Source organism: Canis lupus, assembly GCF_048164855.1.
Source record: "Canis lupus baileyi chromosome 4 unlocalized genomic scaffold, mCanLup2.hap1 SUPER_4_unloc_1, whole genome shotgun sequence".
NCBI lineage: Eukaryota > Metazoa > Chordata > Mammalia > Carnivora > Canidae > Canis > Canis lupus.
Window position 1 is genome coordinate 428,000 of NW_027326406.1, and position 27,795 is coordinate 455,794.

Here is a 27,795-nt window from a genome sequence, read left to right on the forward strand (position 1 = left end):
ACAGGAGAGGCCAGGGGCCGGCCGGCGCCGGCCCCGGCCCGCGGCACACCCCCCCACCCCCCCGCAGCCCCCAGCCCCCAGCGAGCGGCCCGATGTGGGGCGGCGTGCCATCCGGGGAGCCGAGCGGCGGCGACGAGCCCGACAGGCCGGGGACGGGAGCGCGCCCGGGCTCCCGCGACAGACTCGGCTCCGGGGTGCGGGACGCGTCTTGGCCCCCACCCCCCGGCCCGGGCAGGCGCCCTCCGCCACCCCGGGCGCGGCGCGGGAGGCGGTCAGTCCATCAGTCGGGCCGGCAGGCGAGCATGCAGGCAGGCAGGCAGGCAGGCGTTCAGGCGGGCCGCACAGGGCGGGCGGAGGAGGGCTGAGGAGCGGCGGGCGCCTGGCCTGGAGAGAGGCGCAGAGCAGGCTCTTGGGGCGCCCAGCGGCAGCCGCGGACGTCTACGGCCATACCACCCTGAACGCGCCCGATCTCGTCTGATCTCGGAAGCTAAGCAGGGTCGGGCCTGGTTAGTACTTGGATGGGAGACCGCCTGGGAATACCGGGTGCTGTAGGCTTTTTTTTCTTCGGCCTTCCTGTCCGTCCCTTTGCCGCCAACACCCCCCTCGCCCAACGCGGCGGCGGCGGCGGCGGCGGCGGCGGCGGTGCCCTCCGGACCACCCCTGCCATGGCCCCCGCCCCGCCGGGACCACCGCAGGGCGCCGCGGGGCACCGAGGGCGCCCGCTGCACGGGCAGGACGCCACTACATACACCACACACCTCCTCTTCCTCCCAGCCCTTCAACGACGCCCACCCGCATCCTAGCCGGCCGCGCGTCCCAGGGGGCCGAGGGGGCCGAGGGGGCCCGAAGCGGCCCAGGGAGGGGACGGGGCGACAGCCGGAACCTCGGGGCTGGGGCGCGGGGGGGCGGTGCGGTCGCTGGGGGGAGACGGGTGGGGGCTGGATCCCGTCCTCGCAGGCCTGCGAGGCCCTCCGTGGGGCCGAGGGGGGGGTGGTTGGGGGCCGGGGGCCGGGGGCCGGGCCTGCCTGCGGGCCCTCCTCGCCCCGCCCCAGGCCCCGCCCCCAGGCCCGCCCCCAGCCCCTAGCAATTCCCTGGCACCGCCCCCAGCGACCAAGCCACCCAGCCACCCGCAACACCCCCCCCACCTTCGGCCCGGGCCCGCCTGCACCTTCTCTCCGAAGGACATGCCCTCCGTCCCCCGCGGACCACCGTCCCTTCGGCCCTCAGCCCCGGGGTCCACGCTCCGCGTGCCCAGGACACCAACCAGATGGCCCGACCGCCGGGGGCCTCAGGCCCCCCGTTGGCGCCGGGCTCCGCGCTCCGTGACCCCGCGACAGCCAAGACCACGGCGACGCGGGGGCGGCCGGCACCCAGGCCCAAAGAGCCGCTCGGGACACAGCAAGACACACCACAGACACTCGCTCCGCGCCTGGGCCAGGGCGCCGCGCACGCACGCAGGCACACGGCCCCGCGGCGGTTCGGCTGATGGGCAGGAATGGGAGCGGAACGGCATCCCTGACACCGTGGCTGCGGGGCCTGCGGCTGCCAGGGCTCCTGACGCAGCTCCAGGGCCTGCGCCCCTCCGGCGGGGTGGCTGCCTCGCCCCCACAGGCCGTGTGGCCCAGCTCCGAGTGCCTGTGTCCTCCTTCCGTCTGTGTGTGTGTGTGTGTGTCGTGGGCACCCGTGTCTGTGTCCCTGCCTGTGCGACGATGGGGTCCGGCGGCGCGGGCGGCCCCGGCTTGGCTTTGAGCCAGGCGGGCTGAAGGACAGGAGAGGCCAGGGGCCGGCCGGCGCCGGCCCCGGCCCGCGGCACACCCCCCCACCCCCCCGCAGCCCCCAGCCCCCAGCGAGCGGCCCGATGTGGGGCGGCGTGCCATCCGGGGAGCCGAGCGGCGGCGACGAGCCCGACAGGCCGGGGACGGGAGCGCGCCCGGGCTCCCGCGACAGACTCGGCTCCGGGGTGCGGGACGCGTCTTGGCCCCCACCCCCCGGCCCGGGCAGGCGCCCTCCGCCACCCCGGGCGCGGCGCGGGAGGCGGTCAGTCCATCAGTCGGGCCGGCAGGCGAGCATGCAGGCAGGCAGGCAGGCAGGCGTTCAGGCGGGCCGCACAGGGCGGGCGGAGGAGGGCTGAGGAGCGGCGGGCGCCTGGCCTGGAGAGAGGCGCAGAGCAGGCTCTTGGGGCGCCCAGCGGCAGCCGCGGACGTCTACGGCCATACCACCCTGAACGCGCCCGATCTCGTCTGATCTCGGAAGCTAAGCAGGGTCGGGCCTGGTTAGTACTTGGATGGGAGACCGCCTGGGAATACCGGGTGCTGTAGGCTTTTTTTTCTTCGGCCTTCCTGTCCGTCCCTTTGCCGCCAACACCCCCCTCGCCCAACGCGGCGGCGGCGGCGGCGGCGGCGGCGGCGGTGCCCTCCGGACCACCCCTGCCATGGCCCCCGCCCCGCCGGGACCACCGCAGGGCGCCGCGGGGCACCGAGGGCGCCCGCTGCACGGGCAGGACGCCACTACATACACCACACACCTCCTCTTCCTCCCAGCCCTTCAACGACGCCCACCCGCATCCTAGCCGGCCGCGCGTCCCAGGGGGCCGAGGGGGCCGAGGGGGCCCGAAGCGGCCCAGGGAGGGGACGGGGCGACAGCCGGAACCTCGGGGCTGGGGCGCGGGGGGGCGGTGCGGTCGCTGGGGGGAGACGGGTGGGGGCTGGATCCCGTCCTCGCAGGCCTGCGAGGCCCTCCGTGGGGCCGAGGGGGGGGTGGTTGGGGGCCGGGGGCCGGGGGCCGGGCCTGCCTGCGGGCCCTCCTCGCCCCGCCCCAGGCCCCGCCCCCAGGCCCCGCCCCCAGGCCCCGCCCCCAGGCCCCGCCCCCAGGCCCGCCCCCAGCCCCTAGCAATTCCCTGGCACCGCCCCCAGCGACCAAGCCACCCAGCCACCCGCAACACCCCCCCCACCTTCGGCCCGGGCCCGCCTGCACCTTCTCTCCGAAGGACATGCCCTCCGTCCCCCGCGGACCACCGTCCCTTCGGCCCTCAGCCCCGGGGTCCACGCTCCGCGTGCCCAGGACACCAACCAGATGGCCCGACCGCCGGGGGCCTCAGGCCCCCCGTTGGCGCCGGGCTCCGCGCTCCGTGACCCCGCGACAGCCAAGACCACGGCGACGCGGGGGCGGCCGGCACCCAGGCCCAAAGAGCCGCTCGGGACACAGCAAGACACACCACAGACACTCGCTCCGCGCCTGGGCCAGGGCGCCGCGCACGCACGCAGGCACACGGCCCCGCGGCGGTTCGGCTGATGGGCAGGAATGGGAGCGGAACGGCATCCCTGACACCGTGGCTGCGGGGCCTGCGGCTGCCAGGGCTCCTGACGCAGCTCCAGGGCCTGCGCCCCTCCGGCGGGGTGGCTGCCTCGCCCCCACAGGCCGTGTGGCCCAGCTCCGAGTGCCTGTGTCCTCCTTCCGTCTGTCTGTGTGTGTGTGTGTCGTGGGCACCTGTGTCTGTGTCCCTGCCTGTGCGACGATGGGGTCCGGCGGCGCGGGCGGCCCCGGCTTGGCTTTGAGCCAGGCGGGCTGAAGGACAGGAGAGGCCAGGGGCCGGCCGGGGCCGGCCCCGGCCCGCGGCACACCCCCCCACCCCCCCGCAGCCCCCAGCCCCCAGCGAGCGGCCCGATGTGGGGCGGCGTGCCATCCGGGGAGCCGAGCGGCGGCGACGAGCCCGACAGGCCGGGGACGGGAGCGCGCCCGGGCTCCCGCGACAGACTCGGCTCCGGGGTGCGGGACGCGTCTTGGCCCCCACCCCCCGGCCCGGGCAGGCGCCCTCCGCCACCCCGGGCGCGGCGCGGGAGGCGGTCAGTCCATCAGTCGGGCCGGCAGGCGAGCATGCAGGCAGGCAGGCAGGCGTTCAGGCGGGCCGCACAGGGCGGGCGGAGGAGGGCTGAGGAGCGGCGGGCGCCTGGCCTGGAGAGAGGCGCAGAGCAGGCTCTTGGGGCGCCCAGCGGCAGCCGCGGACGTCTACGGCCATACCACCCTGAATGCGCCCGATCTCGTCTGATCTCGGAAGCTAAGCAGGGTCGGGCCTGGTTAGTACTTGGATGGGAGACCGCCTGGGAATACCGGGTGCTGTAGGCTTTTTTTTCTTCGGCCTTCCTGTCCGTCCCTTTGCCGCCAACACCCCCCTCGCCCAACGCGGCGGCGGCGGCGGCGGCGGCGGCGGCGGCGGTGCCCTCCGGACCACCCCTGCCATGGCCCCCGCCCCGCCGGGACCACCGCAGGGCGCCGCGGGGCACCGAGGGCGCCCGCTGCACGGGCAGGACGCCACTACATACACCACACACCTCCTATTCCTCCCAGCCCTTCAACGACGCCCACCCGCATCCTAGCCGGCCGCGCGTCCCAGGGGGCCGAGGGGGCCGAGGGGGCCCGAAGCGGCCCAGGGAGGGGACGGGGCGACAGCCGGAACCTCGGGGCTGGGGCGCGGGGGGGCGGTGCGGTCGCTGGGGGGAGACGGGTGGGGGCTGGATCCCGTCCTCGCAGGCCTGCGAGGCCCTCCGTGGGGCCGAGGGGGGGGTGGTTGGGGGCCGGGGGCCGGGGGCCGGGCCTGCCTGCGGGCCCTCCTCGCCCCGCCCCAGGCCCCGCCCCCAGGCCCGCCCCCAGCCCCTAGCAATTCCCTGGCACCGCCCCCAGCGACCAAGCCACCCAGCCACCAGCAACACCCCCCCCACCTTCGGCCCGGGCCCGCCTGCACCTTCTCTCCGAAGGACATGCCCTCCGTCCCCCGCGGACCACCGTCCCTTCGGCCCTCAGCCCCGGGGTCCACGCTCCGCGTGCCCAGGACACCAACCAGATGGCCCGACCGCCGGGGGCCTCAGGCCCCCCGTTGGCGCCGGGCTCCCCGCTCCGTGACCCCGCGACAGCCAAGACCACGGCGACGCGGGGGCGGCCGGCACCCAGGCCCAAAGAGCCGCTCGGGACACAGCAAGACACACCACAGACACTCGCTCCGCGCCTGGGCCAGGGCGCCGCGCACGCACGCAGGCACACGGCCCCGCGGCGGTTCGGCTGATGGGCAGGAATGGGAGCGGAACGGCATCCCTGACACCGTGGCTGCGGGGCCTGCGGCTGCCAGGGCTCCTGACGCAGCTCCAGGGCCTGCGCCCCTCCGGCGGGGTGGCTGCCTCGCCCCCACAGGCCGTGTGGCCCAGCTCCGAGTGCCTGTGTCCTCCTTCCGTCTGTGTGTGTGTGTGTGTGTCGTGGGCACCTGTGTCTGTGTCCCTGCCTGTGCGACGATGGGGTCCGGCGGCGCGGGCGGCCCCGGCTTGGCTTTGAGCCAGGCGGGCTGAAGGACAGGAGAGGCCAGGGGCCGGCCGGCGCCGGCCCCGGCCCGCGGCACACCCCCCCACCCCCCCGCAGCCCCCAGCCCCCAGCGAGCGGCCCGATGTGGGGCGGCGTGCCATCCGGGGAGCCGAGCGGCGGCGACGAGCCCGACAGGCCGGGGACGGGAGCGCGCCCGGGCTCCCGCGACAGACTCGGCTCCGGGGTGCGGGACGCGTCTTGGCCCCCACCCCCCGGCCCGGGCAGGCGCCCTCCGCCACCCCGGGCGCGGCGCGGGAGGCGGTCAGTCCATCAGTCGGGCCGGCAGGCGAGCATGCAGGCAGGCAGGCAGGCGTTCAGGCGGGCCGCACAGGGCGGGCCGAGGAGGGCTGAGGAGCGGCGGGCGCCTGGCCTGGAGAGAGGCGCAGAGCAGGCTCTTGGGGCGCCCAGCGGCAGCCGCGGACGTCTACGGCCATACCACCCTGAACGCGCCCGATCTCGTCTGATCTCGGAAGCTAAGCAGGGTCGGGCCTGGTTAGTACTTGGATGGGAGACCGCCTGGGAATACCGGGTGCTGTAGGCTTTTTTTTCTTCGGCCTTCCTGTCCGTCCCTTTGCCGCCAACACCCCCCTCGCCCAACGCGGCGGCGGCGGCGGCGGCGGCGGCGGCGGCGGCGGCGGTGCCCTCCGGACCACCCCTGCCATGGCCCCCGCCCCGCCGGGACCACCGCAGGGCGCCGCGGGGCACCGAGGGCGCCCGCTGCACGGGCAGGACGCCACTACATACACCACACACCTCCTCTTCCTCCCAGCCCTTCAACGACGCCCACCCGCATCCTAGCCGGCCGCGCGTCCCAGGGGGCCGAGGGGGCCGAGGGGGCCCGAAGCGGCCCAGGGAGGGGACGGGGCGACAGCCGGAACCTCGGGGCTGGGGCGCCGGGGGGCGGTGCGTTCGCTGGGGGGAGACGGGTGGGGGCTGGATCCCGTCCTCTCAGGCCTGCGAGGCCCTCCGTGGGGCCGAGGGGGGGGTGGTTGGGGGCCGGGGGCCGGGGGCCGGGCCTGCCTGCGGGCCCTCCTCGCCCCGCCCCAGGCCCCGCCCCCAGGCCCCGCCCCCAGGCCCGCCCCCAGGCCCGCCCCCAGCCCCTAGCAATTCCCTGGCACCGCCCCCAGCGACCAAGCCACCCAGCCACCCGCAACACCCCCCCCACCTTCGGCCCGGGCCCGCCTGCACCTTCTCTCCGAAGGACATGCCCTCCGTCCCCCGCGGACCACCGTCCCTTCGGCCCTCAGCCCCGGGGTCCACGCTCCGCGTGCCCAGGACACCAACCAGATGGCCCGACCGCCGGGGGCCTCAGGCCCCCCGTTGGCGCCGGGCTCCGTGCTCCGTGACCCCGCGACAGCCAAGACCACGGCGACGCGGGGGCGGCCGGCACCCAGGCCCAAAGAGCCGCTCGGGACACAGCAAGACACACCACAGACACTCGCTCCGCGCCTGGGCCAGGGCGCCGCGCACGCACGCAGGCACACGGCCCCGCGGCGGTTCGGCTGATGGGCAGGAATGGGAGCGGAACGGCATCCCTGACACCGTGGCTGCGGGGCCTGCGGCTGCCAGGGCTCCTGACGCAGCTCCAGGGCCTGCGCCCCTCCGGCGGGGTGGCTGCCTCGCCCCCACAGGCCGTGTGGCCCAGCTCCGAGTGCCTGTGTCCTCCTTCCGTCTGTGTGTGTGTGTGTGTGTCGTGGGCACCTGTGTCTGTGTCCCTGCCTGTGCGACGATGGGGTCCGGCGGCGCGGGCGGCCCCGGCTTGGCTTTGAGCCAGGCGGGCTGAAGGACAGGAGAGGCCAGGGGCCGGCCGGCGCCGGCCCCGGCCCGCGGCACACCCCCCCACCCCCCCGCAGCCCCCAGCCCCCAGCGAGCGGCCCGATGTGGGGCGGCGTGCCATCCGGGGAGCCGAGCGGCGGCGACGAGCCCGACAGGCCGGGGACGGGAGCGCGCCCGGGCTCCCGCGACAGACTCGGCTCCGGGGTGCGGGACGCGTCTTGGCCCCCACCCCCCGGCCCGGGCAGGCGCCCTCCGCCACCCCGGGCGCGGCGCGGGAGGCGGTCAGTCCATCAGTCGGGCCGGCAGGCGAGCATGCAGGCAGGCAGGCAGGCAGGCGTTCAGGCGGGCCGCACAGGGCGGGCGGAGGAGGGCTGAGGAGCGGCGGGCGCCTGGCCTGGAGAGAGGCGCAGAGCAGGCTCTTGGGGCGCCCAGCGGCAGCCGCGGACGTCTACGGCCATACCACCCTGAACGCGCCCGATCTCGTCTGATCTCGGAAGCTAAGCAGGGTCGGGCCTGGTTAGTACTTGGATGGGAGACCGCCTGGGAATACCGGGTGCTGTAGGCTTTTTTTTCTTCGGCCTTCCTGTCCGTCCCTTTGCCGCCAACACCCCCCTCGCCCAACGCGGCGGCGGCGGCGGCGGCGGCGGCGGCGGTGCCCTCCGGACCACCCCTGCCATGGCCCCCGCCCCGCCGGGACCACCGCAGGGCGCCGCGGGGCACCGAGGGCGCCCGCTGCACGGGCAGGACGCCACTACATACACCACACACCTCCTCTTCCTCCCAGCCCTTCAACGACGCCCACCCGCATCCTAGCCGGCCGCGCGTCCCAGGGGGCCGAGGGGGCCGAGGGGGCCCGAAGCGGCCCAGGGAGGGGACGGGGCGACAGCCGGAACCTCGGGGCTGGGGCGCGGGGGGGCGGTGCGGTCGCTGGGGGGAGACGGGTGGGGGCTGGATCCCGTCCTCGCAGGCCTGCGAGGCCCTCCGTGGGGCCGAGGGGGGGGTGGTTGGGGGCCGGGGGCCGGGGGCCGGGGGCCGGGCCTGCCTGCGGGCCCTCCTCGCCCCGCCCCAGGCCCCGCCCCCAGGCCCCGCCCCCAGGCCCCGCCCCCAGGCCCGCCCCCAGCCCCTAGCAATTCCCTGGCACCGCCCCCAGCGACCAAGCCACCCAGCCACCCGCAACACCCCCCCCACCTTCGGCCCGGGCCCGCCTGCACCTTCTCTCCGAAGGACATGCCCTCCGTCCCCCGCGGACCACCGTCCCTTCGGCCCTCAGCCCCGGGGTCCACGCTCCGCGTGCCCAGGACACCAACCAGATGGCCCGACCGCCGGGGGCCTCAGGCCCCCCGTTGGCGCCGGGCTCCGCGCTCCGTGACCCCGCGACAGCCAAGACCACGGCGACGCGGGGGCGGCCGGCACCCAGGCCCAAAGAGCCGCTCGGGACACAGCAAGACACACCACAGACACTCGCTCCGCGCCTGGGCCAGGGCGCCGCGCACGCACGCAGGCACACGGCCCCGCGGCGGTTCGGCTGATGGGCAGGAATGGGAGCGGAACGGCATCCCTGACACCGTGGCTGCGGGGCCTGCGGCTGCCAGGGCTCCTGACGCAGCTCCAGGGCCTGCGCCCCTCCGGCGGGGTGGCTGCCTCGCCCCCACAGGCCGTGTGGCCCAGCTCCGAGTGCCTGTGTCCTCCTTCCGTCTGTGTGTGTGTGTGTCGTGGGCACCTGTGTCTGTGTCCCTGCCTGTGCGACGATGGGGTCCGGCGGCGCGGGCGGCCCCGGCTTGGCTTTGAGCCAGGCGGGCTGAAGGACAGGAGAGGCCAGGGGCCGGCCGGCGCCGGCCCCGGCCCGCGGCACACCCCCCCACCCCCCCGCAGCCCCCAGCCCCCAGCGAGCGGCCCGATGTGGGGCGGCGTGCCATCCGGGGAGCCGAGCGGCGGCGACGAGCCCGACAGGCCGGGGACGGGAGCGCGCCCGGGCTCCCGCGACAGACTCGGCTCCGGGGTGCGGGACGCGTCTTGGCCCCCACCCCCCGGCCCGGGCAGGCGCCCTCCGCCACCCCGGGCGCGGCGCGGGAGGCGGTCAGTCCATCAGTCGGGCCGGCAGGCGAGCATGCAGGCAGGCAGGCAGGCGTTCAGGCGGGCCGCACAGGGCGGGCGGAGGAGGGCTGAGGAGCGGCGGGCGCCTGGCCTGGAGAGAGGCGCAGAGCAGGCTCTTGGGGCGCCCAGCGGCAGCCGCGGACGTCTACGGCCATACCACCCTGAATGCGCCCGATCTCGTCTGATCTCGGAAGCTAAGCAGGGTCGGGCCTGGTTAGTACTTGGATGGGAGACCGCCTGGGAATACCGGGTGCTGTAGGCTTTTTTTTCTTCGGCCTTCCTGTCCGTCCCTTTGCCGCCAACACCCCCCTCGCCCAACGCGGCGGCGGCGGCGGCGGCGGCGGCGGCGGCGGCGCCCTCCGGACCACCCCTGCCATGGCCCCCGCCCCGCCGGGACCACCGCAGGGCGCCGCGGGGCACCGAGGGCGCCCGCTGCACGGGCAGGACGCCACTACATACACCACACACCTCCTCTTCCTCCCAGCCCTTCAACGACGCCCACCTGCATCCTAGCCGGCCGCGCGTCCCAGGGGGCCGAGGGGGCCGAGGGGGCCCGAAGCGGCCCAGGGAGGGGACGGGGCGACAGCCGGAACCTCGGGGCTGGGGCGCGGGGGGGCGGTGCGGTCGCTGGGGGGAGACGGGTGGGGGCTGGATCCCGTCCTCGCAGGCCTGCGAGGCCCTCCGTGGGGCCGAGGGGGGGGTGGTTGGGGGCCGGGGGCCGGGGGCCGGGCCTGCCTGCGGGCCCTCCTCGCCCCGCCCCAGGCCCCGCCCCCAGGCCCGCCCCCAGCCCCTAGCAATTCCCTGGCACCGCCCCCAGCGACCAAGCCACCCAGCCACCCGCAAAACCCCCCCCACCTTCGGCCCGGGCCCGCCTGCACCTTCTCTCCGAAGGACATGCCCTCCGTCCCCCGCGGACCACCGTCCCTTCGGCCCTCAGCCCCGGGGTCCACGCTCCGCGTGCCCAGGACACCAACCAGATGGCCCGACCGCCGGGGGCCTCAGGCCCCCCGTTGGCGCCGGGCTCCGCGCTCCGTGACCCCGCGACAGCCAAGACCACGGCGACGCGGGGGCGGCCGGCACCCAGGCCCAAAGAGCCGCTCGGGACACAGCAAGACACACCACAGACACTCGCTCCGCGCCTGGGCCAGGGCGCCGCGCACGCACGCAGGCACACGGCCCCGCGGCGGTTCGGCTGATGGGCAGGAATGGGAGCGGAACGGCATCCCTGACACCGTGGCTGCGGGGCCTGCGGCTGCCAGGGCTCCTGACGCAGCTCCAGGGCCTGCGCCCCTCCGGCGGGGTGGCTGCCTCGCCCCCACAGGCCGTGTGGCCCAGCTCCGAGTGCCTGTGTCCTCCTTCCGTCTGTCTGTGTGTGTGTGTGTCGTGGGCACCTGTGTCTGTGTCCCTGCCTGTGCGACGATGGGGTCCGGCGGCGCGGGCGGCCCCGGCTTGGCTTTGAGCCAGGCGGGCTGAAGGACAGGAGAGGCCAGGGGCCGGCCGGCGCCGGCCCCGGCCCGCGGCACACCCCCCCACCCCCCCGCAGCCCCCAGCCCCCAGCGAGCGGCCCGATGTGGGGCGGCGTGCCATCCGGGGAGCCGAGCGGCGGCGACGAGCCCGACAGGCCGGGGACGGGAGCGCGCCCGGGCTCCCGCGACAGACTCGGCTCCGGGGTGCGGGACGCGTCTTGGCCCCCACCCCCCGGCCCGGGCAGGCGCCCTCCGCCACCCCGGGCGCGGCGCGGGAGGCGGTCAGTCCATCAGTCGGGCCGGCAGGCGAGCATGCAGGCAGGCAGGCAGGCAGGCGTTCAGGCGGGCCGCACAGGGCGGGCGGAGGAGGGCTGAGGAGCGGCGGGCGCCTGGCCTGGAGAGAGGCGCAGAGCAGGCTCTTGGGGCGCCCAGCGGCAGCCGCGGACGTCTACGGCCATACCACCCTGAACGCGCCCGATCTCGTCTGATCTCGGAAGCTAAGCAGGGTCGGGCCTGGTTAGTACTTGGATGGGAGACCGCCTGGGAATACCGGGTGCTGTAGGCTTTTTTTTCTTCGGCCTTCCTGTCCGTCCCTTTGCCGCCAACACCCCCCTCGCCCAACGCGGCGGCGGCGGCGGCGGCGGCGGCGGCGGCGGCGGCGCCCTCCGGACCACCCCTGCCATGGCCCCCGCCCCGCCGGGACCACCGCAGGGCGCCGCGGGGCACCGAGGGCGCCCGCTGCACGGGCAGGACGCCACTACATACACCACACACCTCCTCTTCCTCCCAGCCCTTCAACGACGCCCACCCGCATCCTAGCCGGCCGCGCGTCCCAGGGGGCCGAGGGGGCCGAGGGGGCCCGAAGCGGCCCAGGGAGGGGACGGGGCGACAGCCGGAACCTCGGGGCTGGGGCGCGGGGGGGCGGTGCGGTCGCTGGGGGGAGACGGGTGGGGGCTGGATCCCGTCCTCGCAGGCCTGCGAGGCCCTCCGTGGGGCCGAGGGGGGGGTGGTTGGGGGCCGGGGGCCGGGGGCCGGGCCTGCCTGCGGGCAATTCTCGCCCCGCCCCAGGCCCCGCCCCCAGGCCCCGCCCCCAGGCCCCGCCCCCAGGCCCCGCCCCCAGGCCCGCCCCCAGCCCCTAGCAATTCCCTGGCACCGCCCCCAGCGACCAAGCCACCCAGCCACCCGCAACACCCCCCCCACCTTCGGCCCGGGCCCGCCTGCACCTTCTCTCCGAAGGACATGCCCTCCGTCCCCCGCGGACCACCGTCCCTTCGGCCCTCAGCCCCGGGGTCCACGCTCCGCGTGCCCAGGACACCAACCAGATGGCCCGACCGCCGGGGGCCTCAGGCCCCCCGTTGGCGCCGGCCTCCGGGCTCCGTGACCCCGCGACAGCCAAGACCACGGCGACGCGGGGGCGGCCGGCACCCAGGCCCAAAGAGCCGCTCGGGACACAGCAAGACACACCACAGACACTCGCTCCGCGCCTGGGCCAGGGCGCCGCGCACGCACGCAGGCACACGGCCCCGCGGCGGTTCGGCTGATGGGCAGGAATGGGAGCGGAACGGCATCCCTGACACCGTGGCTGCGGGGCCTGCGGCTGCCAGGGCTCCTGACGCAGCTCCAGGGCCTGCGCCCCTCCGGCGGGGTGGCTGCCTCGCCCCCACAGGCCGTGTGGCCCAGCTCCGAGTGCCTGTGTCCTCCTTCCGTCTGTGTGTGTGTGTGTGTGTCGTGGGCACCTGTGTCTGTGTCCCTGCCTGTGCGACGATGGGGTCCGGCGGCGCGGGCGGCCCCGGCTTGGCTTTGAGCCAGGCGGGCTGAAGGACAGGAGAGGCCAGGGGCCGGCCGGCGCCGGCCCCGGCCCGCGGCACACCCCCCCACCCCCCCGCAGCCCCCAGCCCCCAGCGAGCGGCCCGATGTGGGGCGGCGTGCCATCCGGGGAGCCGAGCGGCGGCGACGAGCCCGACAGGCCGGGGACGGGAGCGCGCCCGGGCTCCCGCGACAGACTCGGCTCCGGGGTGCGGGACGCGTCTTGGCCCCCACCCCCCGGCCCGGGCAGGCGCCCTCCGCCACCCCGGGCGCGGCGCGGGAGGCGGTCAGTCCATCAGTCGGGCCGGCAGGCGAGCATGCAGGCAGGCAGGCAGGCAGGCGTTCAGGCGGGCCGCACAGGGCGGGCGGAGGAGGGCTGAGGAGCGGCGGGCGCCTGGCCTGGAGAGAGGCGCAGAGCAGGCTCTTGGGGCGCCCAGCGGCAGCCGCGGACGTCTACGGCCATACCACCCTGAACGCGCCCGATCTCGTCTGATCTCGGTAGCTAAGCAGGGTCGGGCCTGGTTAGTACTTGGATGGGAGACCGCCTGGGAATACCGGGTGCTGTAGGCTTTTTTTTCTTCGGCCTTCCTGTCCGTCCCTTTGCCGCCAACACCCCCCTCGCCCAACGCGGCGGCGGCGGCGGCGGCGGCGGCGGCGGCGGCGGCGCCCTCCGGACCACCCCTGCCATGGCCCCCGCCCCGCCGGGACCACCGCAGGGCGCCGCGGGGCACCGAGGGCGCCCGCTGCACGGGCAGGACGCCACTACATACACCACACACCTCCTCTTCCTCCCAGCCCTTCAACGACGCCCACCCGCATCCTAGCCGGCCGCGCGTCCCAGGGGGCCGAGGGGGCCGAGGGGGCCCGAAGCGGCCCAGGGAGGGGACGGGGCGACAGCCGGAACCTCGGGGCTGGGGCGCGGGGGGGCGGTGCGGTCGCTGGGGGGAGACGGGTGGGGGCTGGATCCCGTCCTCGCAGGCCTGCGAGGCCCTCCGTGGGGCCGAGGGGGGGGTGGTTGGGGGCCGGGGGCCGGGGGCCGGGCCTGCCTGCGGGCCCTCCTCGCCCCGCCCCAGGCCCCGCCCCCAGGCCCCGCCCCCACGCCCGCCCCCAGCCCCTAGCAATTCCCTGGCACCGCCCCCAGCGACCAAGCCACCCAGCCACCCGCAACACCCCCCCCACCTTCGGCCCGGGCCCGCCTGCACCTTCTCTCCGAAGGACATGCCCTCCGTCCCCCGCGGACCACCGTCCCTTCGGCCCTCAGCCCCGGGGTCCACGCTCCGCGTGCCCAGGACACCAACCAGATGGCCCGACCGCCGGGGGCCTCAGGCCCCCCGTTGGCGCCGGGCTCCGCGCTCCGTGACCCCGCGACAGCCAAGACCACGGCGACGCGGGGGCGGCCGGCACCCAGGCCCAAAGAGCCGCTCGGGACACAGCAAGACACACCACAGACACTCGCTCCGCGCCTGGGCCAGGGCGCCGCGCACGCACGCAGGCACACGGCCCCGCGGCGGTTCGGCTGATGGGCAGGAATGGGAGCGGAACGGCATCCCTGACACCGTGGCTGCGGGGCCTGCGGCTGCCAGGGCTCCTGACGCAGCTCCAGGGCCTGCGCCCCTCCGGCGGGGTGGCTGCCTCGCCCCCACAGGCCGTGTGGCCCAGCTCCGAGTGCCTGTGTCCTCCTTCCGTCTGTCTGTGTGTGTGTGTGTCGTGGGCACCTGTGTCTGTGTCCCTGCCTGTGCGACGATGGGGTCCGGCGGCGCGGGCGGCCCCGGCTTGGCTTTGAGCCAGGCGGGCTGAAGGACAGGAGAGGCCAGGGGCCGGCCGGCGCCGGCCCCGGCCCGCGGCGCACCCCCCCACCCCCCCGCAGCCCCCAGCCCCCAGCGAGCGGCCCGATGTGGGGCGGCGTGCCATCCGGGGAGCCGAGCGGCGGCGACGAGCCCGACAGGCCGGGGACCGGAGCGCGCCCGGGCTCCCGCGACAGACTCGGCTCCGGGGTGCGGGACGCGTCTTGGCCCCCACCCCCCGGCCCGGGCAGGCGCCCTCCGCCACCCTGGGCGCGGCGCGGGAGGCGGTCAGTCCATCAGTCGGGCCGGCAGGCGAGCACGCAGGCAGGCAGGCAGGCGTTCAGGCGGGCCGCACAGGGCGGGCGGAGGAGGGCTGAGGAGCGGCGGGCGCCTGGCCTGGAGAGAGGCGCAGAGCAGGCTCTTGGGGCGCCCAGCGGCAGCCGCGGACGTCTACGGCCATACCACCCTGAACGCGCCCGATCTCGTCTGATCTCGGAAGCTAAGCAGGGTCGGGCCTGGTTAGTACTTGGATGGGAGACCGCCTGGGAATACCGGGTGCTGTAGGCTTTTTTTTCTTCGGCCTTCCTGTCCGTCCCTTTGCCGCCAACACCCCCCTCGCCCAACGCGGCGGCGGCGGCGGTGCCCTCCGGACCACCCCTGCCATGGCCCCCGCCCCGCCGGGACCACCGCAGGGCGCCGCGGGGCACCGAGGGCGCCCGCTGCACGGGCAGGACGCCACTACATACACCACACACCTCCTCTTCCTCCCAGCCCTTCAACGACGCCCACCCGCATCCTAGCCGGCCGCGCGTCCCAGGGGGCCGAGGGGGCCGAGGGGGCCCGAAGCGGCCCAGGGAGGGGACGGGGCGACAGCCGGAACCTCGGGGCTGGGGCGCGGGGGGGCGGTGCGGTCGCTGGGGGGAGACGGGTGGGGGCTGGATCCCATCCTCGCAGGCCTGCGAGGCCCTCCGTGGGGCCGAGGGGGGGGTGGTTGGGGGCCGGGGGCCGGGGGCCGGGCCTGCCTGCGGGCCCTCCTCGCCCCGCCCCAGGCCCCGCCCCCAGGCCCGCCCCCAGCCCCTAGCAATTCCCTGGCACCGCCCCCAGCGACCAAGCCACCCAGCCACCCGCAACACCCCCCCCACCTTCGGCCCGGGCCCGCCTGCACCTTCTCTCCGAAGGACATGCCCTCCGTCCCCCGCGGACCACCGTCCCTTCGGCCCTCAGCCCCGGGGTCCACGCTCCGCGTGCCCAGGACACCAACCAGATGGCCCGACCGCCGGGGGCCTCAGGCCCCCCGTTGGCGCCGGGCTCCGCGCTCCGTGACCCCGCGACAGCCAAGACCACGGCGACGCGGGGGCGGCCGGCACCCAGGCCCAAAGAGCCGCTCGGGACACAGCAAGACACACCACAGACACTCGCTCCGCGCCTGGGCCAGGGCGCCGCGCACGCACGCAGGCACACGGCCCCGCGGCGGTTCGGCTGATGGGCAGGAATGGGAGCGGAACGGCATCCCTGACACCGTGGCTGCGGGGCCTGCGGCTGCCAGGGCTCCTGACGCAGCTCCAGGGCCTGCGCCCCTCCGGCGGGGTGGCTGCCTCGCCCCCACAGGCCGTGTGGCCCAGCTCCGAGTGCCTGTGTCCTCCTTCCGTCTGTGTGTGTGTGTGTGTGTCGTGGGCACCTGTGTCTGTGTCCCTGCCTGTGCGACGATGGGGTCCGGCGGCGCGGGCGGCCCCGGCTTGGCTTTGAGCCAGGCGGGCTGAAGGACAGGAGAGGCCAGGGGCCGGCCGGCGCCGGCCCCGGCCCGCGGCACACCCCCCCACCCCCCCGCAGCCCCCAGCCCCCAGCGAGCGGCCCGATGTGGGGCGGCGTGCCATCCGGGGAGCCGAGCGGCGGCGACGAGCCCGACAGGCCGGGGACGGGAGCGCGCCCGGGCTCCCGCGACAGACTCGGCTCCGGGGTGCGGGACGCGTCTTGGCCCCCACCCCCCGGCCCGGGCAGGCGCCCTCCGCCACCCCGGGCGCGGCGCGGGAGGCGGTCAGTCCATCAGTCGGGCCGGCAGGCGAGCATGCAGGCAGGCAGGCAGGCAGGCGTTCAGGCGGGCCGCACAGGGCGGGCGGAGGAGGGCTGAGGAGCGGCGGGCGCCTGGCCTGGAGAGAGGCGCAGAGCAGGCTCTTGGGGCGCCCAGCGGCAGCCGCGGACGTCTACGGCCATACCACCCTGAACGCGCCCGATCTCGTCTGATCTCGGAAGCTAAGCAGGGTCGGGCCTGGTTAGTACTTGGATGGGAGACCGCCTGGGAATACCGGGTGCTGTAGGCTTTTTTTTCTTCGGCCTTCCTGTCCGTCCCTTTGCCGCCAACACCCCCCTCGCCCAACGCGGCGGCGGCGGCGGCGGCGGCGGCGGCGGTGCCCTCCGGACCACCCCTGCCATGGCCCCCGCCCCGCCGGGACCACCGCAGGGCGCCGCGGGGCACCGAGGGCGCCCGCTGCACGGGCAGGACGCCACTACATACACCACACACCTCCTCTTCCTCCCAGCCCTTCAACGACGCCCACCCGCATCCTAGCCGGCCGCGCGTCCCAGGGGGCCGAGGGGGCCGAGGGGGCCCGAAGCGGCCCAGGGAGGGGACGGGGCGACAGCCGGAACCTCGGGGCTGGGGCGCGGGGGGGCGGTGCGGTCGCTGGGGGGAGACGGGTGGGGGCTGGATCCCGTCCTCGCAGGCCTGCGAGGCCCTCCGTGGGGCCGAGGGGGGGGTGGTTGGGGGCCGGGGGCCGGGGGCCGGGCCTGCCTGCGGGCCCTCCTCGCCCCGCCCCAGGCCCCGCCCCCAGGCCCGCCCCCAGCCCCTAGCAATTCCCTGGCACCGCCCCCAGCGACCAAGCCACCCAGCCACCCGCAACACCCCCCCCACCTTCGGCCCGGGCCCGCCTGCACCTTCTCTCCGAAGGACATGCCCTCCGTCCCCCGCGGACCACCGTCCCTTCGGCCCTCAGCCCCGGGGTCCACGCTCCGCGTGCCCAGGACACCAACCAGATGGCCCGACCGCCGGGGGCCTCAGGCCCCCCGTTGGCGCCGGGCTCCGCGCTCCGTGACCCCGCGACAGCCAAGACCACGGCGACGCGGGGGCGGCCGGCACCCAGGCCCAAAGAGCCGCTCGGGACACAGCAAGACACACCACAGACACTCGCTCCGCGCCTGGGCCAGGGCGCCGCGCACGCACGCAGGCACACGGCCCCGCGGCGGTTCGGCTGATGGGCAGGAATGGGAGCGGAACGGCATCCCTGACACCGTGGCTGCGGGGCCTGCGGCTGCCAGGGCTCCTGACGCAGCTCCAGGGCCTGCGCCCCTCCGGCGGGGTGGCTGCCTCGCCCCCACAGGCCGTGTGGCCCAGCTCCGAGTGCCTGTGTCCTCCTTCCGTCTGTGTGTGTGTGTGTGTGTCGTGGGCACCTGTGTCTGTGTCCCTGCCTGTGCGACGATGGGGTCCGGCGGCGCGGGCGGCCCCGGCTTGGCTTTGAGCCAGGCGGGCTGAAGGACAGGAGAGGCCAGGGGCCGGCCGGCGCCGGCCCCGGCCCGCGGCACACCCCCCCACCCCCCCGCAGCCCCCAGCCCCCAGCGAGCGGCCCGATGTGGGGCGGCGTGCCATCCGGGGAGCCGAGCGGCGGCGACGAGCCCGACAGGCCGGGGACGGGAGCGCGCCCGGGCTCCCGCGACAGACTCGGCTCCGGGGTGCGGGACGCGTCTTGGCCCCCACCCCCCGGCCCGGGCAGGCGCCCTCCGCCACCCCGGGCGCGGCGCGGGAGGCGGTCAGTCCATCAGTCGGGCCGGCAGGCGAGCATGCAGGCAGGCAGGCAGGCGTTCAGGCGGGCCGCACAGGGCGGGCGGAGGAGGGCTGAGGAGCGGCGGGCGCCTGGCCTGGAGAGAGGCGCAGAGCAGGCTCTTGGGGCGCCCAGCGGCAGCCGCGGACGTCTACGGCCATACCACCCTGAACGCGCCCGATCTCGTCTGATCTCGGAAGCTAAGCAGGGTCGGGCCTGGTTAGTACTTGGATGGGAGACCGCCTGGGAATACCGGGTGCTGTAGGCTTTTTTTTCTTCGGCCTTCCTGTCCGTCCCTTTGCCGCCAACACCCCCCTCGCCCAACGCGGCGGCGGCGGCGGCGGCGGCGGCGGCGGTGCCCTCCGGACCACCCCTGCCATGGCCCCCGCCCCGCCGGGACCACCGCAGGGCGCCGCGGGGCACCGAGGGCGCCCGCTGCACGGGCAGGACGCCACTACATACACCACACACCTCCTCTTCCTCCCAGCCCTTCAACGACGCCCACCCGCATCCTAGCCGGCCGCGCGTCCCAGGGGGCCGAGGGGGCCGAGGGGGCCCGAAGCGGCCCAGGGAGGGGACGGGGCGACAGCCGGAACCTCGGGGCTGGGGCGCGGGGGGGCGGTGCGGTCGCTGGGGGGAGACGGGTGGGGGCTGGATCCCGTCCTCGCAGGCCTGCGAGGCCCTCCGTGGGGCCGAGGGGGGGGTGGTTGGGGGCCGGGGGCCGGGGGCCGGGCCTGCCTGCGGGCCCTCCTCGCCCCGCCCCAGGCCCCGCCCCCAGGCCCGCCCCCAGCCCCTAGCAATTCCCTGGCACCGCCCCCAGCGACCAAGCCACCCAGCCACCCGCAACACCCCCCCCACCTTCGGCCCGGGCCCGCCTGCACCTTCTCTCCGAAGGACATGCCCTCCGTCCCCCGCGGACCACCGTCCCTTCGGCCCTCAGCCCCGGGGTCCACGCTCCGCGTGCCCAGGACACCAACCAGATGGCCCGACCGCCGGGGGCCTCAGGCCCCCCGTTGGCGCCGGGCTCCGCGCTCCGTGACCCCGCGACAGCCAAGACCACGGCGACGCGGGGGCGGCCGGCACCCAGGCCCAAAGAGCCGCTCGGGACACAGCAAGACACACCACAGACACTCGCTCCGCGCCTGGGCCAGGGCGCCGCGCACGCACGCAGGCACACGGCCCCGCGGCGGTTCGGCTGATGGGCAGGAATGGGAGCGGAACGGCATCCCTGACACCGTGGCTGCGGGGCCTGCGGCTGCCAGGGCTCCTGACGCAGCTCCAGGGCCTGCGCCCCTCCGGCGGGGTGGCTGCCTCGCCCCCACAGGCCGTGTGGCCCAGCTCCGAGTGCCTGTGTCCTCCTTCCGTCTGTGTGTGTGTGTGTGTGTCGTGGGCACCTGTGTCTGTGTCCCTGCCTGTGCGACGATGGGGTCCGGCGGCGCGGGCGGCCCCGGCTTGGCTTTGAGCCAGGCGGGCTGAAGGACAGGAGAGGCCAGGGGCCGGCCGGCGCCGGCCCCGGCCCGCGGCACACCCCCCCCACCCCCCCGCAGCCCCCAGCCCCCAGCGAGCGGCCCGATGTGGGGCGGCGTGCCATCCGGGGAGCCGAGCGGCGGCGACGAGCCCGACAGGCCGGGGACGGGAGCGCGCCCGGGCTCCCGCGACAGACTCGGCTCCGGGGTGCGGGACGCGTCTTGGCCCCCACCCCCCGGCCCGGGCAGGCGCCCTCCGCCACCCCGGGCGCGGCGCGGGAGGCGGTCAGTCCATCAGTCGGGCCGGCAGGCGAGCATGCAGGCAGGCAGGCAGGCAGGCGTTCAGGCGGGCCGCACAGGGCGGGCGGAGGAGGGCTGAGGAGCGGCGGGCGCCTGGCCTGGAGAGAGGCGCAGAGCAGGCTCTTGGGGCGCCCAGCGGCAGCCGCGGACGTCTACGGCCATACCACCCTGAACGCGCCCGATCTCGTCTGATCTCGGAAGCTAAGCAGGGTCGGGCCTGGTTAGTACTTGGATGGGAGACCGCCTGGGAATACCGGGTGCTGTAGGCTTTTTTTTCTTCGGCCTTCCTGTCCGTCCCTTTGCCGCCAACACCCCCCTCGCCCAACGCGGCGGCGGCGGCGGCGGCGGCGGCGGCGGTGCCCTCCGGACCACCCCTGCCATGGCCCCCGCCCCGCCGGGACCACCGCAGGGCGCCGCGGGGCACCGAGGGCGCCCGCTGCACGGGCAGGACGCCACTACATACACCACACACCTCCTCTTCCTCCCAGCCCTTCAACGACGCCCACCCGCATCCTAGCCGGCCGCGCGTCCCAGGGGGCCGAGGGGGCCGAGGGGGCCCGAAGCGGCCCAGGGAGGGGACGGGGCGACAGCCGGAACCTCGGGGCTGGGGCGCGGGGGGGCGGTGCGGTCGCTGGGGGAGACGGGTGGGGGCTGGATCCCGTCCTCGCAGGCCTGCGAGGCCCTCCGTGGGGCCGAGGGGGGGGTGGTTGGGGGCCGGGGGCCGGGGGCCGGGCCTGCCTGCGGGCCCTCCTCGCCCCGCCCCAGGCCCCGCCCCCAGGCCCGCCCCCAGCCCCTAGCAATTCCCTGGCACCGCCCCCAGCGTTGACCAAGCCACCCAGCCACCCGCAACACCCCCCCCACCTTCGGCCCGGGCCCGCCTGCACCTTCTCTCCGAAGGACATGCCCTCCGTCCCCCGCGGACCACCGTCCCTTCGGCCCTCAGCCCCGGGGTCCACGCTCCGCGTGCCCAGGACACCAACCAGATGGCCCGACCGCCGGGGGCCTCAGGCCCCCCGTTGGCGCCGGGCTCCGCGCTCCGTGACCCCGCGACAGCCAAGACCACGGCGACGCGGGGGCGGCCGGCACCCAGGCCCAAAGAGCCGCTCGGGACACAGCAAGACACACCACAGACACTCGCTCCGCGCCTGGGCCAGGGCGCCGCGCACGCACGCAGGCACACGGCCCCGCGGCGGTTCGGCTGATGGGCAGGAATGGGAGCGGAACGGCATCCCTGACACCGTGGCTGCGGGGCCTGCGGCTGCCAGGGCTCCTGACGCAGCTCCAGGGCCTGCGCCCCTCCGGCGGGGTGGCTGCCTCGCCCCCACAGGCCGTGTGGCCCAGCTCCGAGTGCCTGTGTCCTCCTTCCGTCTGTCTGTGTGTGTGTGTGTCGTGGGCACCTGTGTCTGTGTCCCTGCCTGTGCGACGATGGGGTCCGGCGGCGCGGGCGGCCCCGGCTTGGCTTTGAGCCAGGCGGGCTGAAGGACAGGAGAGGCCAGGGGCCGGCCGGCGCCGGCCCCGGCCCGCGGCACACCCCCCCACCCCCCCGCAGCCCCCAGCCCCCAGCGAGCGGCCCGATGTGGGGCGGCGTGCCATCCGGGGAGCCGAGCGGCGGCGACGAGCCCGACAGGCCGGGGACGGGAGCGCGCCCGGGCTCCCGCGACAGACTCGGCTCCGGGGTGCGGGACGCGTCTTGGCCCCCACCCCCCGGCCCGGGCAGGCGCCCTCCGCCACCCCGGGCGCGGCGCGGGAGGCGGTCAGTCCATCAGTCGGGCCGGCAGGCGAGCATGCAGGCAGGCAGGCAGGCGTTCAGGCGGGCCGCACAGGGCGGGCGGAGGAGGGCTGAGGAGCGGCGGGCGCCTGGCCTGGAGAGAGGCGCAGAGCAGGCTCTTGGGGCGCCCAGCGGCAGCCGCGGACGTCTACGGCCATACCACCCTGAACGCGCCCGATCTCGTCTGATCTCGGAAGCTAAGCAGGGTCGGGCCTGGTTAGTACTTGGATGGGAGACCGCCTGGGAATACCGGGTGCTGTAGGCTTTTTTTTCTTCGGCCTTCCTGTCCGTCCCTTTGCCGCCAACACCCCCCTCGCCCAACGCGGCGGCGGCGGCGGCGGCGGCGGCGGCGGTGCCCTCCGGACCACCCCTGCCATGGCCCCCGCCCCGCCGGGACCACCGCAGGGCGCCGCGGGGCACCGAGGGCGCCCGCTGCACGGGCAGGACGCCACTACATACACCACACACCTCCTCTTCCTCCCAGCCCTTCAACGACGCCCACCCGCATCCTAGCCGGCCGCGCGTCCCAGGGGGCCGAGGGGGCCGAGGGGGCCCGAAGCGGCCCAGGGAGGGGACGGGGCGACAGCCGGAACCTCGGGGCTGGGGCGCGGGGGGGCGGTGCGGTCGCTGGGGGGAGACGGGTGGGGGCTGGATCCCGTCCTCGCAGGCCTGCGAGGCCCTCCGTGGGGCCGAGGGGGGGGTGGTTGGGGGCCGGGGGCCGGGGGCCGGGCCTGCCTGCGGGCCCTCCTCGCCCCGCCCCAGGCCCCGCCCCCAGGCCCCGCCCCCAGGCCCCGCCCCCAGGCCCGCCCCCAGCCCCTAGCAATTCCCTGGCACCGCCCCCAGCGACCAAGCCACCCAGCCACCCGCAACACCCCCCCCACCTTCGGCCCGGGCCCGCCTGCACCTTCTCTCCGAAGGACATGCCCTCCGTCCCCCGCGGACCACCGTCCCTTCGGCCCTCAGCCCCGGGGTCCACGCTCCGCGTGCCCAGGACACCAACCAGATGGCCCGACCGCCGGGGGCCTCAGGCCCCCCGTTGGCGCCGGGCTCCGCGCTCCGTGACCCCGCGACAGCCAAGACCACGGCGACGCGGGGGCGGCCGGCACCCAGGCCCAAAGAGCCGCTCGGGACACAGCAAGACACACCACAGACACTCGCTCCGCGCCTGGGCCAGGGCGCCGCGCACGCACGCAGGCACACGGCCCCGCGGCGGTTCGGCTGATGGGCAGGAATGGGAGCGGAACGGCATCCCTGACACCGTGGCTGCGGGGCCTGCGGCTGCCAGGGCTCCTGACGCAGCTCCAGGGCCTGCGCCCCTCCGGCGGGGTGGCTGCCTCGCCCCCACAGGCCGTGTGGCCCAGCTCCGAGTGCCTGTGTCCTCCTTCCGTCTGTCTGTGTGTGTGTGTGTCGTGGGCACCTGTGTCTGTGTCCCTGCCTGTGCGACGATGGGGTCCGGCGGCGCGGGCGGCCCCGGCTTGGCTTTGAGCCAGGCGGGCTGAAGGACAGGAGAGGCCAGGGGCCGGCCGGCGCCGGCCCCGGCCCGCGGCACACCCCCCCAACCCCCGCAGCCCCCAGCCCCCAGCGAGCGGCCCGATGTGGGGCGGCGTGCCATCCGGGGAGCCGAGCGGCGGCGACGAGCCCGACAGGCCGGGGACGGGAGCGCGCCCGGGCTCCCGCGACAGACTCGGCTCCGGGGTGCGGGACGCGTCTTGGCCCCCACCCCCCGGCCCGGGCAGGCGCCCTCCGCCACCCCGGGCGCGGCGCGGGAGGCGGTCAGTCCATCAGTCGGGCCGGCAGGCGAGCATGCAGGCAGGCAGGCAGGCGTTCAGGCGGGCCGCACAGGGCGGGCGGAGGAGGGCTGAGGAGCGGCGGGCGCCTGGCCTGGAGAGAGGCGCAGAGCAGGCTCTTGGGGCGCCCAGCGGCAGCCGCGGACGTCTACGGCCATACCACCCTGAACGCGCCCGATCTCGTCTGATCTCGGAAGCTAAGCAGGGTCGGGCCTGGTTAGTACTTGGATGGGAGACCGCCTGGGAATACCGGGTGCTGTAGGCTTTTTTTTCTTCGGCCTTCCTGTCCGTCCCTTTGCCGCCAACACCCCCCTCGCCCAACGCGGCGGCGGCGGCGGCGGCGGCGGCGGCGGCGGTGCCCTCCGGACCACCCCTGCCATGGCCCCCGCCCCGCCGGGACCACCGCAGGGCGCCGCGGGGCACCGAGGGCGCCCGCTGCACGGGCAGGACGCCACTACATACACCACACACCTCCTCTTCCTCCCAGCCCTTCAACGACGCCCACCCGCATCCTAGCCGGCCGCGCGTCCCAGGGGGCCGAGGGGGCCGAGGGGGCCCGAAGCGGCCCAGGGAGGGGACGGGGCGACAGCCGGAACCTCGGGGCTGGGGCGCGGGGGGGCGGTGCGGTCGCTGGGGGGAGACGGGTGGGGGCTGGATCCCGTCCTCGCAGGCCTGCGAGGCCCTCCGTGGGGCCGAGGGGGGGGTGGTTGGGGGCCGGGGGCCGGGGGCCGGGCCTGCCTGCGGGCCCTCCTCGCCCCGCCCCAGGCCCCGCCCCCAGGCCCGCCCCCAGCCCCTAGCAATTCCCTGGCACCGCCCCCAGCGACCAAGCCACCCAGCCACCCGCAACACCCCCCCCACCTTCGGCCCGGGCCCGCCTGCACCTTCTCTCCGAAGGACATGCCCTCCGTCCCCCGCGGACCACCGTCCCTTCGGCCCTCAGCCCCGGGGTCCACGCTCCGCGTGCCCAGGACACCAACCAGATGGCCCGACCGCCGGGGGCCTCAGGCCCCCCGTTGGCGCCGGGCTCCCCGCTCCGTGACCCCGCGACAGCCAAGACCACGGCGACGCGGGGGCGGCCGGCACCCAGGCCCAAAGAGCCGCTCGGGACACAGCAAGACACACCACAGACACTCGCTCCGCGCCTGGGCCAGGGCGCCGCGCACGCACGCAGGCACACGGCCCCGCGGCGGTTCGGCTGATGGGCAGGAATGGGAGCGGAACGGCATCCCTGACACCGTGGCTGCGGGGCCTGCGGCTGCCAGGGCTCCTGACGCAGCTCCAGGGCCTGCGCCCCTCCGGCGGGGTGGCTGCCTCGCCCCCACAGGCCGTGTGGCCCAGCTCCGAGTGCCTGTGTCCTCCTTCGTCTGTCTGTGTGTGTGTGTCGTGGGCACCTGTGTCTGTGTCCCTGCCTGTGCGACGATGGGGTCCGGCGGCGCGGGCGGCCCCGGCTTGGCTTTGAGCCAGGCGGGCTGAAGGACAGGAGAGGCCAGGGGCCGGCCGGCGCCGGCCCCGGCCCGCGGCACACCCCCCCACCCCCCCGCAGCCCCCAGCCCCCAGCGAGCGGCCCGATGTGGGGCGGCGTGCCATCCGGGGAGCCGAGCGGCGGCGACGAGCCCGACAGGCCGGGGACGGGAGCGCGCCCGGGCTCCCGCGACAGACTCGGCTCCGGGGTGCGGGACGCGTCTTGGCCCCCACCCCCCGGCCCGGGCAGGCGCCCTCCGCCACCCCGGGCGCGGCGCGGGAGGCGGTCAGTCCATCAGTCGGGCCGGCAGGCGAGCATGCAGGCAGGCAGGCAGGCGTTCAGGCGGGCCGCACAGGGCGGGCGGAGGAGGGCTGAGGAGCGGCGGGCGCCTGGCCTGGAGAGAGGCGCAGAGCAGGCTCTTGGGGCGCCCAGCGGCAGCCGCGGACGTCTACGGCCATACCACCCTGAACGCGCCCGATCTCGTCTGATCTCGGAAGCTAAGCAGGGTCGGGCCTGGTTAGTACTTGGATGGGAGACCGCCTGGGAATACCGGGTGCTGTAGGCTTTTTTTTCTTCGGCCTTCCTGTCCGTCCCTTTGCCGCCAACACCCCCCTCGCCCAACGCGGCGGCGGCGGCGGCGGCGGCGGCGGCGGTGCCCTCCGGACCACCCCTGCCATGGCCCCCGCCCCGCCGGGACCACCGCAGGGCGCCGCGGGGCACCGAGGGCGCCCGCTGCACGGGCAGGACGCCACTACATACACCACACACCTCCTCTTCCTCCCAGCCCTTCAACGACGCCCACCCGCATCCTAGCCGGCCGCGCGTCCCAGGGGGCCGAGGGGGCCGAGGGGGCCCGAAGCGGCCCAGGGAGGGGACGGGGCGACAGCCGGAACCTCGGGGCTGGGGCGCGGGGGGGCGGTGCGGTCGCTGGGGGGAGACGGGTGGGGGCTGGATCCCGTCCTCGCAGGCCTGCGAGGCCCTCCGTGGGGCCGAGGGGGGGGTGGTTGGGGGCCGGGGGCCGGGGGCCGGGCCTGCCTGCGGGCCCTCCTCGCCCCGCCCCAGGCCCCGCCCCCAGGCCCGCCCCCAGCCCCTAGCAATTCCCTGGCACCGCCCCCAGCGACCAAGCCACCCAGCCACCCGCAACACCCCCCCCACCTTCGGCCCGGGCCCGCCTGCACCTTCTCTCCGAAGGACATGCCCTCCGTCCCCCGCGGACCACCGTCCCTTCGGCCCTCAGCCCCGGGGTCCACGCTCCGCGTGCCCAGGACACCAACCAGATGGCCCGACCGCCGGGGGCCTCAGGCCCCCCGTTGGCGCCGGGCTCCCCGCTCCGTGACCCCGCGACAGCCAAGACCACGGCGACGCGGGGGCGGCCGGCACCCAGGCCCAAAGAGCCGCTCGGGACACAGCAAGACACACCACAGACACTCGCTCCGCGCCTGGGCCAGGGCGCCGCGCACGCACGCAGGCACACGGCCCCGCGGCGGTTCGGCTGATGGGCAGGAATGGGAGCGGAACGGCATCCCTGACACCGTGGCTGCGGGGCCTGCGGCTGCCAGGGCTCCTGACGCAGCTCCAGGGCCTGCGCCCCTCCGGCGGGGTGGCTGCCTCGCCCCCACAGGCCGTGTGGCCCAGCTCCGAGTGCCTGTGTCCTCCTTCCGTCTGTCTGTGTGTGTGTGTGTCGTGGGCACCTGTGTCTGTGTCCCTGCCTGTGCGACGATGGGGTCCGGCGGCGCGGGCGGCCCCGGCTTGGCTTTGAGCCAGGCGGGCTGAAGGACAGGAGAGGCCAGGGGCCGGCCGGCGCCGGCCCCGGCCCGCGGCACACCCCCCCACCCCCCCGCAGCCCCCAGCCCCCAGCGAGCGGCCCGATGTGGGGCGGCGTGCCATCCGGGGAGCCGAGCGGCGGCGACGAGCCCGACAGGCCGGGGACGGGAGCGCGCCCGGGCTCCCGCGACAGACTCGGCTCCGGGGTGCGGGACGCGTCTTGGCCCCCACCCCCCGGCCCGGGCAGGCGCCCTCCGCCACCCCGGGCGCGGCGCGGGAGGCGGTCAGTCCATCAGTCGGGCCGGCAGGCGAGCATGCAGGCAGGCAGGCAGGCGTTCAGGCGGGCCGCACAGGGCGGGCCGAGGAGGGCTGAGGAGCGGCGGGCGCCTGGCCTGGAGAGAGGCGCAGAGCAGGCTCTTGGGGCGCCCAGTGGCAGCCGCGGACGTCTACGGCCATACCACCCTGAACGCGCCCGATCTCATCTGATCTCGGAAGCTAAGCAGGGTCGGGCCTGGTTAGTACTTGGATGGGAGACCGCCTGGGAATACCGGGTGCTGTAGGCTTTTTTTTCTTCGGCCTTCCTGTCCGTCCCTTTGCCGCCAACACCCCCCTCGCCCAACGCGGCGGCGGCGGCGGCGGCGGCGGCGGCGGTGCCCTCCGGACCACCCCTGCCATGGCCCCCGCCCCGCCGGGACCACCGCAGGGCGCCGCGGGGCACCGAGGGCGCCCGCTGCACGGGCAGGACGCCACTACATACACCACACACCTCCTCTTCCTCCCAGCCCTTCAACGACGCCCACCCGCATCCTAGCCGGCCGCGCGTCCCAGGGGGCCGAGGGGGCCGAGGGGGCCCGAAGCGGCCCAGGGAGGGGACGGGGCGACAGCCGGAACCTCGGGGCTGGGGCGCGGGGGGGCGGTGCGGTCGCTGGGGGGAGACGGGTGGGGGCTGGATCCCGTCCTCGCAGGCCTGCGAGGCCCTCCGTGGGGCCGAGGGGGGGGTGGTTGGGGGCCGGGGGCCGGGGGCCGGGCCTGCCTGCGGGCCCTCCTCGCCCCGCCCCAGGCCCCGCCCCCAGGCCCCGCCCCCACGCCCGCCCCCAGCCCCTAGCAATTCCCTGGCACCGCCCCCAGCGACCAAGCCACCCAGCCACCCGCAACACCCCCCCC

The 27,795-nt window shown here is 76.6% G+C and overlaps 16 non-coding genes across 16 annotated transcripts; all 16 read left to right on the top strand.

Annotated features, from left to right (window-relative positions):
• The first annotated feature begins 436 nt into the window (after positions 1–436).
• LOC140629305 (5S ribosomal RNA) lies at positions 437–555 on the top strand. The gene has a single exon (XR_012027141.1). It is a non-coding gene; the product is annotated as a 5S ribosomal RNA (ribosomal RNA).
• Positions 556–2,202: 1,647 nt separating this feature from the next.
• LOC140629306 (5S ribosomal RNA) lies at positions 2,203–2,321 on the top strand. The gene has a single exon (XR_012027142.1). It is a non-coding gene; the product is annotated as a 5S ribosomal RNA (ribosomal RNA).
• A 1,682-nt stretch (positions 2,322–4,003) lies between these two features.
• On the top strand, positions 4,004–4,122 carry LOC140629244 (5S ribosomal RNA). Its single transcript, XR_012027079.1, has one exon. It is a non-coding gene; the product is annotated as a 5S ribosomal RNA (ribosomal RNA).
• Positions 4,123–5,768: 1,646 nt separating this feature from the next.
• On the top strand, positions 5,769–5,887 carry LOC140629308 (5S ribosomal RNA). The gene has a single exon (XR_012027144.1). It is a non-coding gene; the product is annotated as a 5S ribosomal RNA (ribosomal RNA).
• Positions 5,888–7,568: 1,681 nt separating this feature from the next.
• Positions 7,569–7,687, top strand: LOC140629309 (5S ribosomal RNA). The gene has a single exon (XR_012027145.1). It is a non-coding gene; the product is annotated as a 5S ribosomal RNA (ribosomal RNA).
• A 1,672-nt stretch (positions 7,688–9,359) lies between these two features.
• On the top strand, positions 9,360–9,478 carry LOC140629255 (5S ribosomal RNA). The gene has a single exon (XR_012027090.1). It is a non-coding gene; the product is annotated as a 5S ribosomal RNA (ribosomal RNA).
• Positions 9,479–11,128: 1,650 nt separating this feature from the next.
• On the top strand, positions 11,129–11,247 carry LOC140629310 (5S ribosomal RNA). Its single transcript, XR_012027146.1, has one exon. It is a non-coding gene; the product is annotated as a 5S ribosomal RNA (ribosomal RNA).
• A 1,692-nt stretch (positions 11,248–12,939) lies between these two features.
• LOC140629350 (5S ribosomal RNA) lies at positions 12,940–13,058 on the top strand. The gene has a single exon (XR_012027185.1). It is a non-coding gene; the product is annotated as a 5S ribosomal RNA (ribosomal RNA).
• A 1,662-nt stretch (positions 13,059–14,720) lies between these two features.
• LOC140629311 (5S ribosomal RNA) lies at positions 14,721–14,839 on the top strand. The gene has a single exon (XR_012027147.1). It is a non-coding gene; the product is annotated as a 5S ribosomal RNA (ribosomal RNA).
• Positions 14,840–16,471: 1,632 nt separating this feature from the next.
• On the top strand, positions 16,472–16,590 carry LOC140629313 (5S ribosomal RNA). Its single transcript, XR_012027149.1, has one exon. It is a non-coding gene; the product is annotated as a 5S ribosomal RNA (ribosomal RNA).
• A 1,643-nt stretch (positions 16,591–18,233) lies between these two features.
• LOC140629314 (5S ribosomal RNA) lies at positions 18,234–18,352 on the top strand. The gene has a single exon (XR_012027150.1). It is a non-coding gene; the product is annotated as a 5S ribosomal RNA (ribosomal RNA).
• A 1,648-nt stretch (positions 18,353–20,000) lies between these two features.
• LOC140629315 (5S ribosomal RNA) lies at positions 20,001–20,119 on the top strand. The gene has a single exon (XR_012027151.1). It is a non-coding gene; the product is annotated as a 5S ribosomal RNA (ribosomal RNA).
• Positions 20,120–21,764: 1,645 nt separating this feature from the next.
• On the top strand, positions 21,765–21,883 carry LOC140629316 (5S ribosomal RNA). The gene has a single exon (XR_012027152.1). It is a non-coding gene; the product is annotated as a 5S ribosomal RNA (ribosomal RNA).
• Positions 21,884–23,551: 1,668 nt separating this feature from the next.
• Positions 23,552–23,670, top strand: LOC140629317 (5S ribosomal RNA). The gene has a single exon (XR_012027153.1). It is a non-coding gene; the product is annotated as a 5S ribosomal RNA (ribosomal RNA).
• A 1,643-nt stretch (positions 23,671–25,313) lies between these two features.
• On the top strand, positions 25,314–25,432 carry LOC140629318 (5S ribosomal RNA). Its single transcript, XR_012027154.1, has one exon. It is a non-coding gene; the product is annotated as a 5S ribosomal RNA (ribosomal RNA).
• A 1,643-nt stretch (positions 25,433–27,075) lies between these two features.
• Positions 27,076–27,194, top strand: LOC140629340 (5S ribosomal RNA). Its single transcript, XR_012027176.1, has one exon. It is a non-coding gene; the product is annotated as a 5S ribosomal RNA (ribosomal RNA).
• The last annotated feature ends 601 nt before the right edge of the window (positions 27,195–27,795 follow it).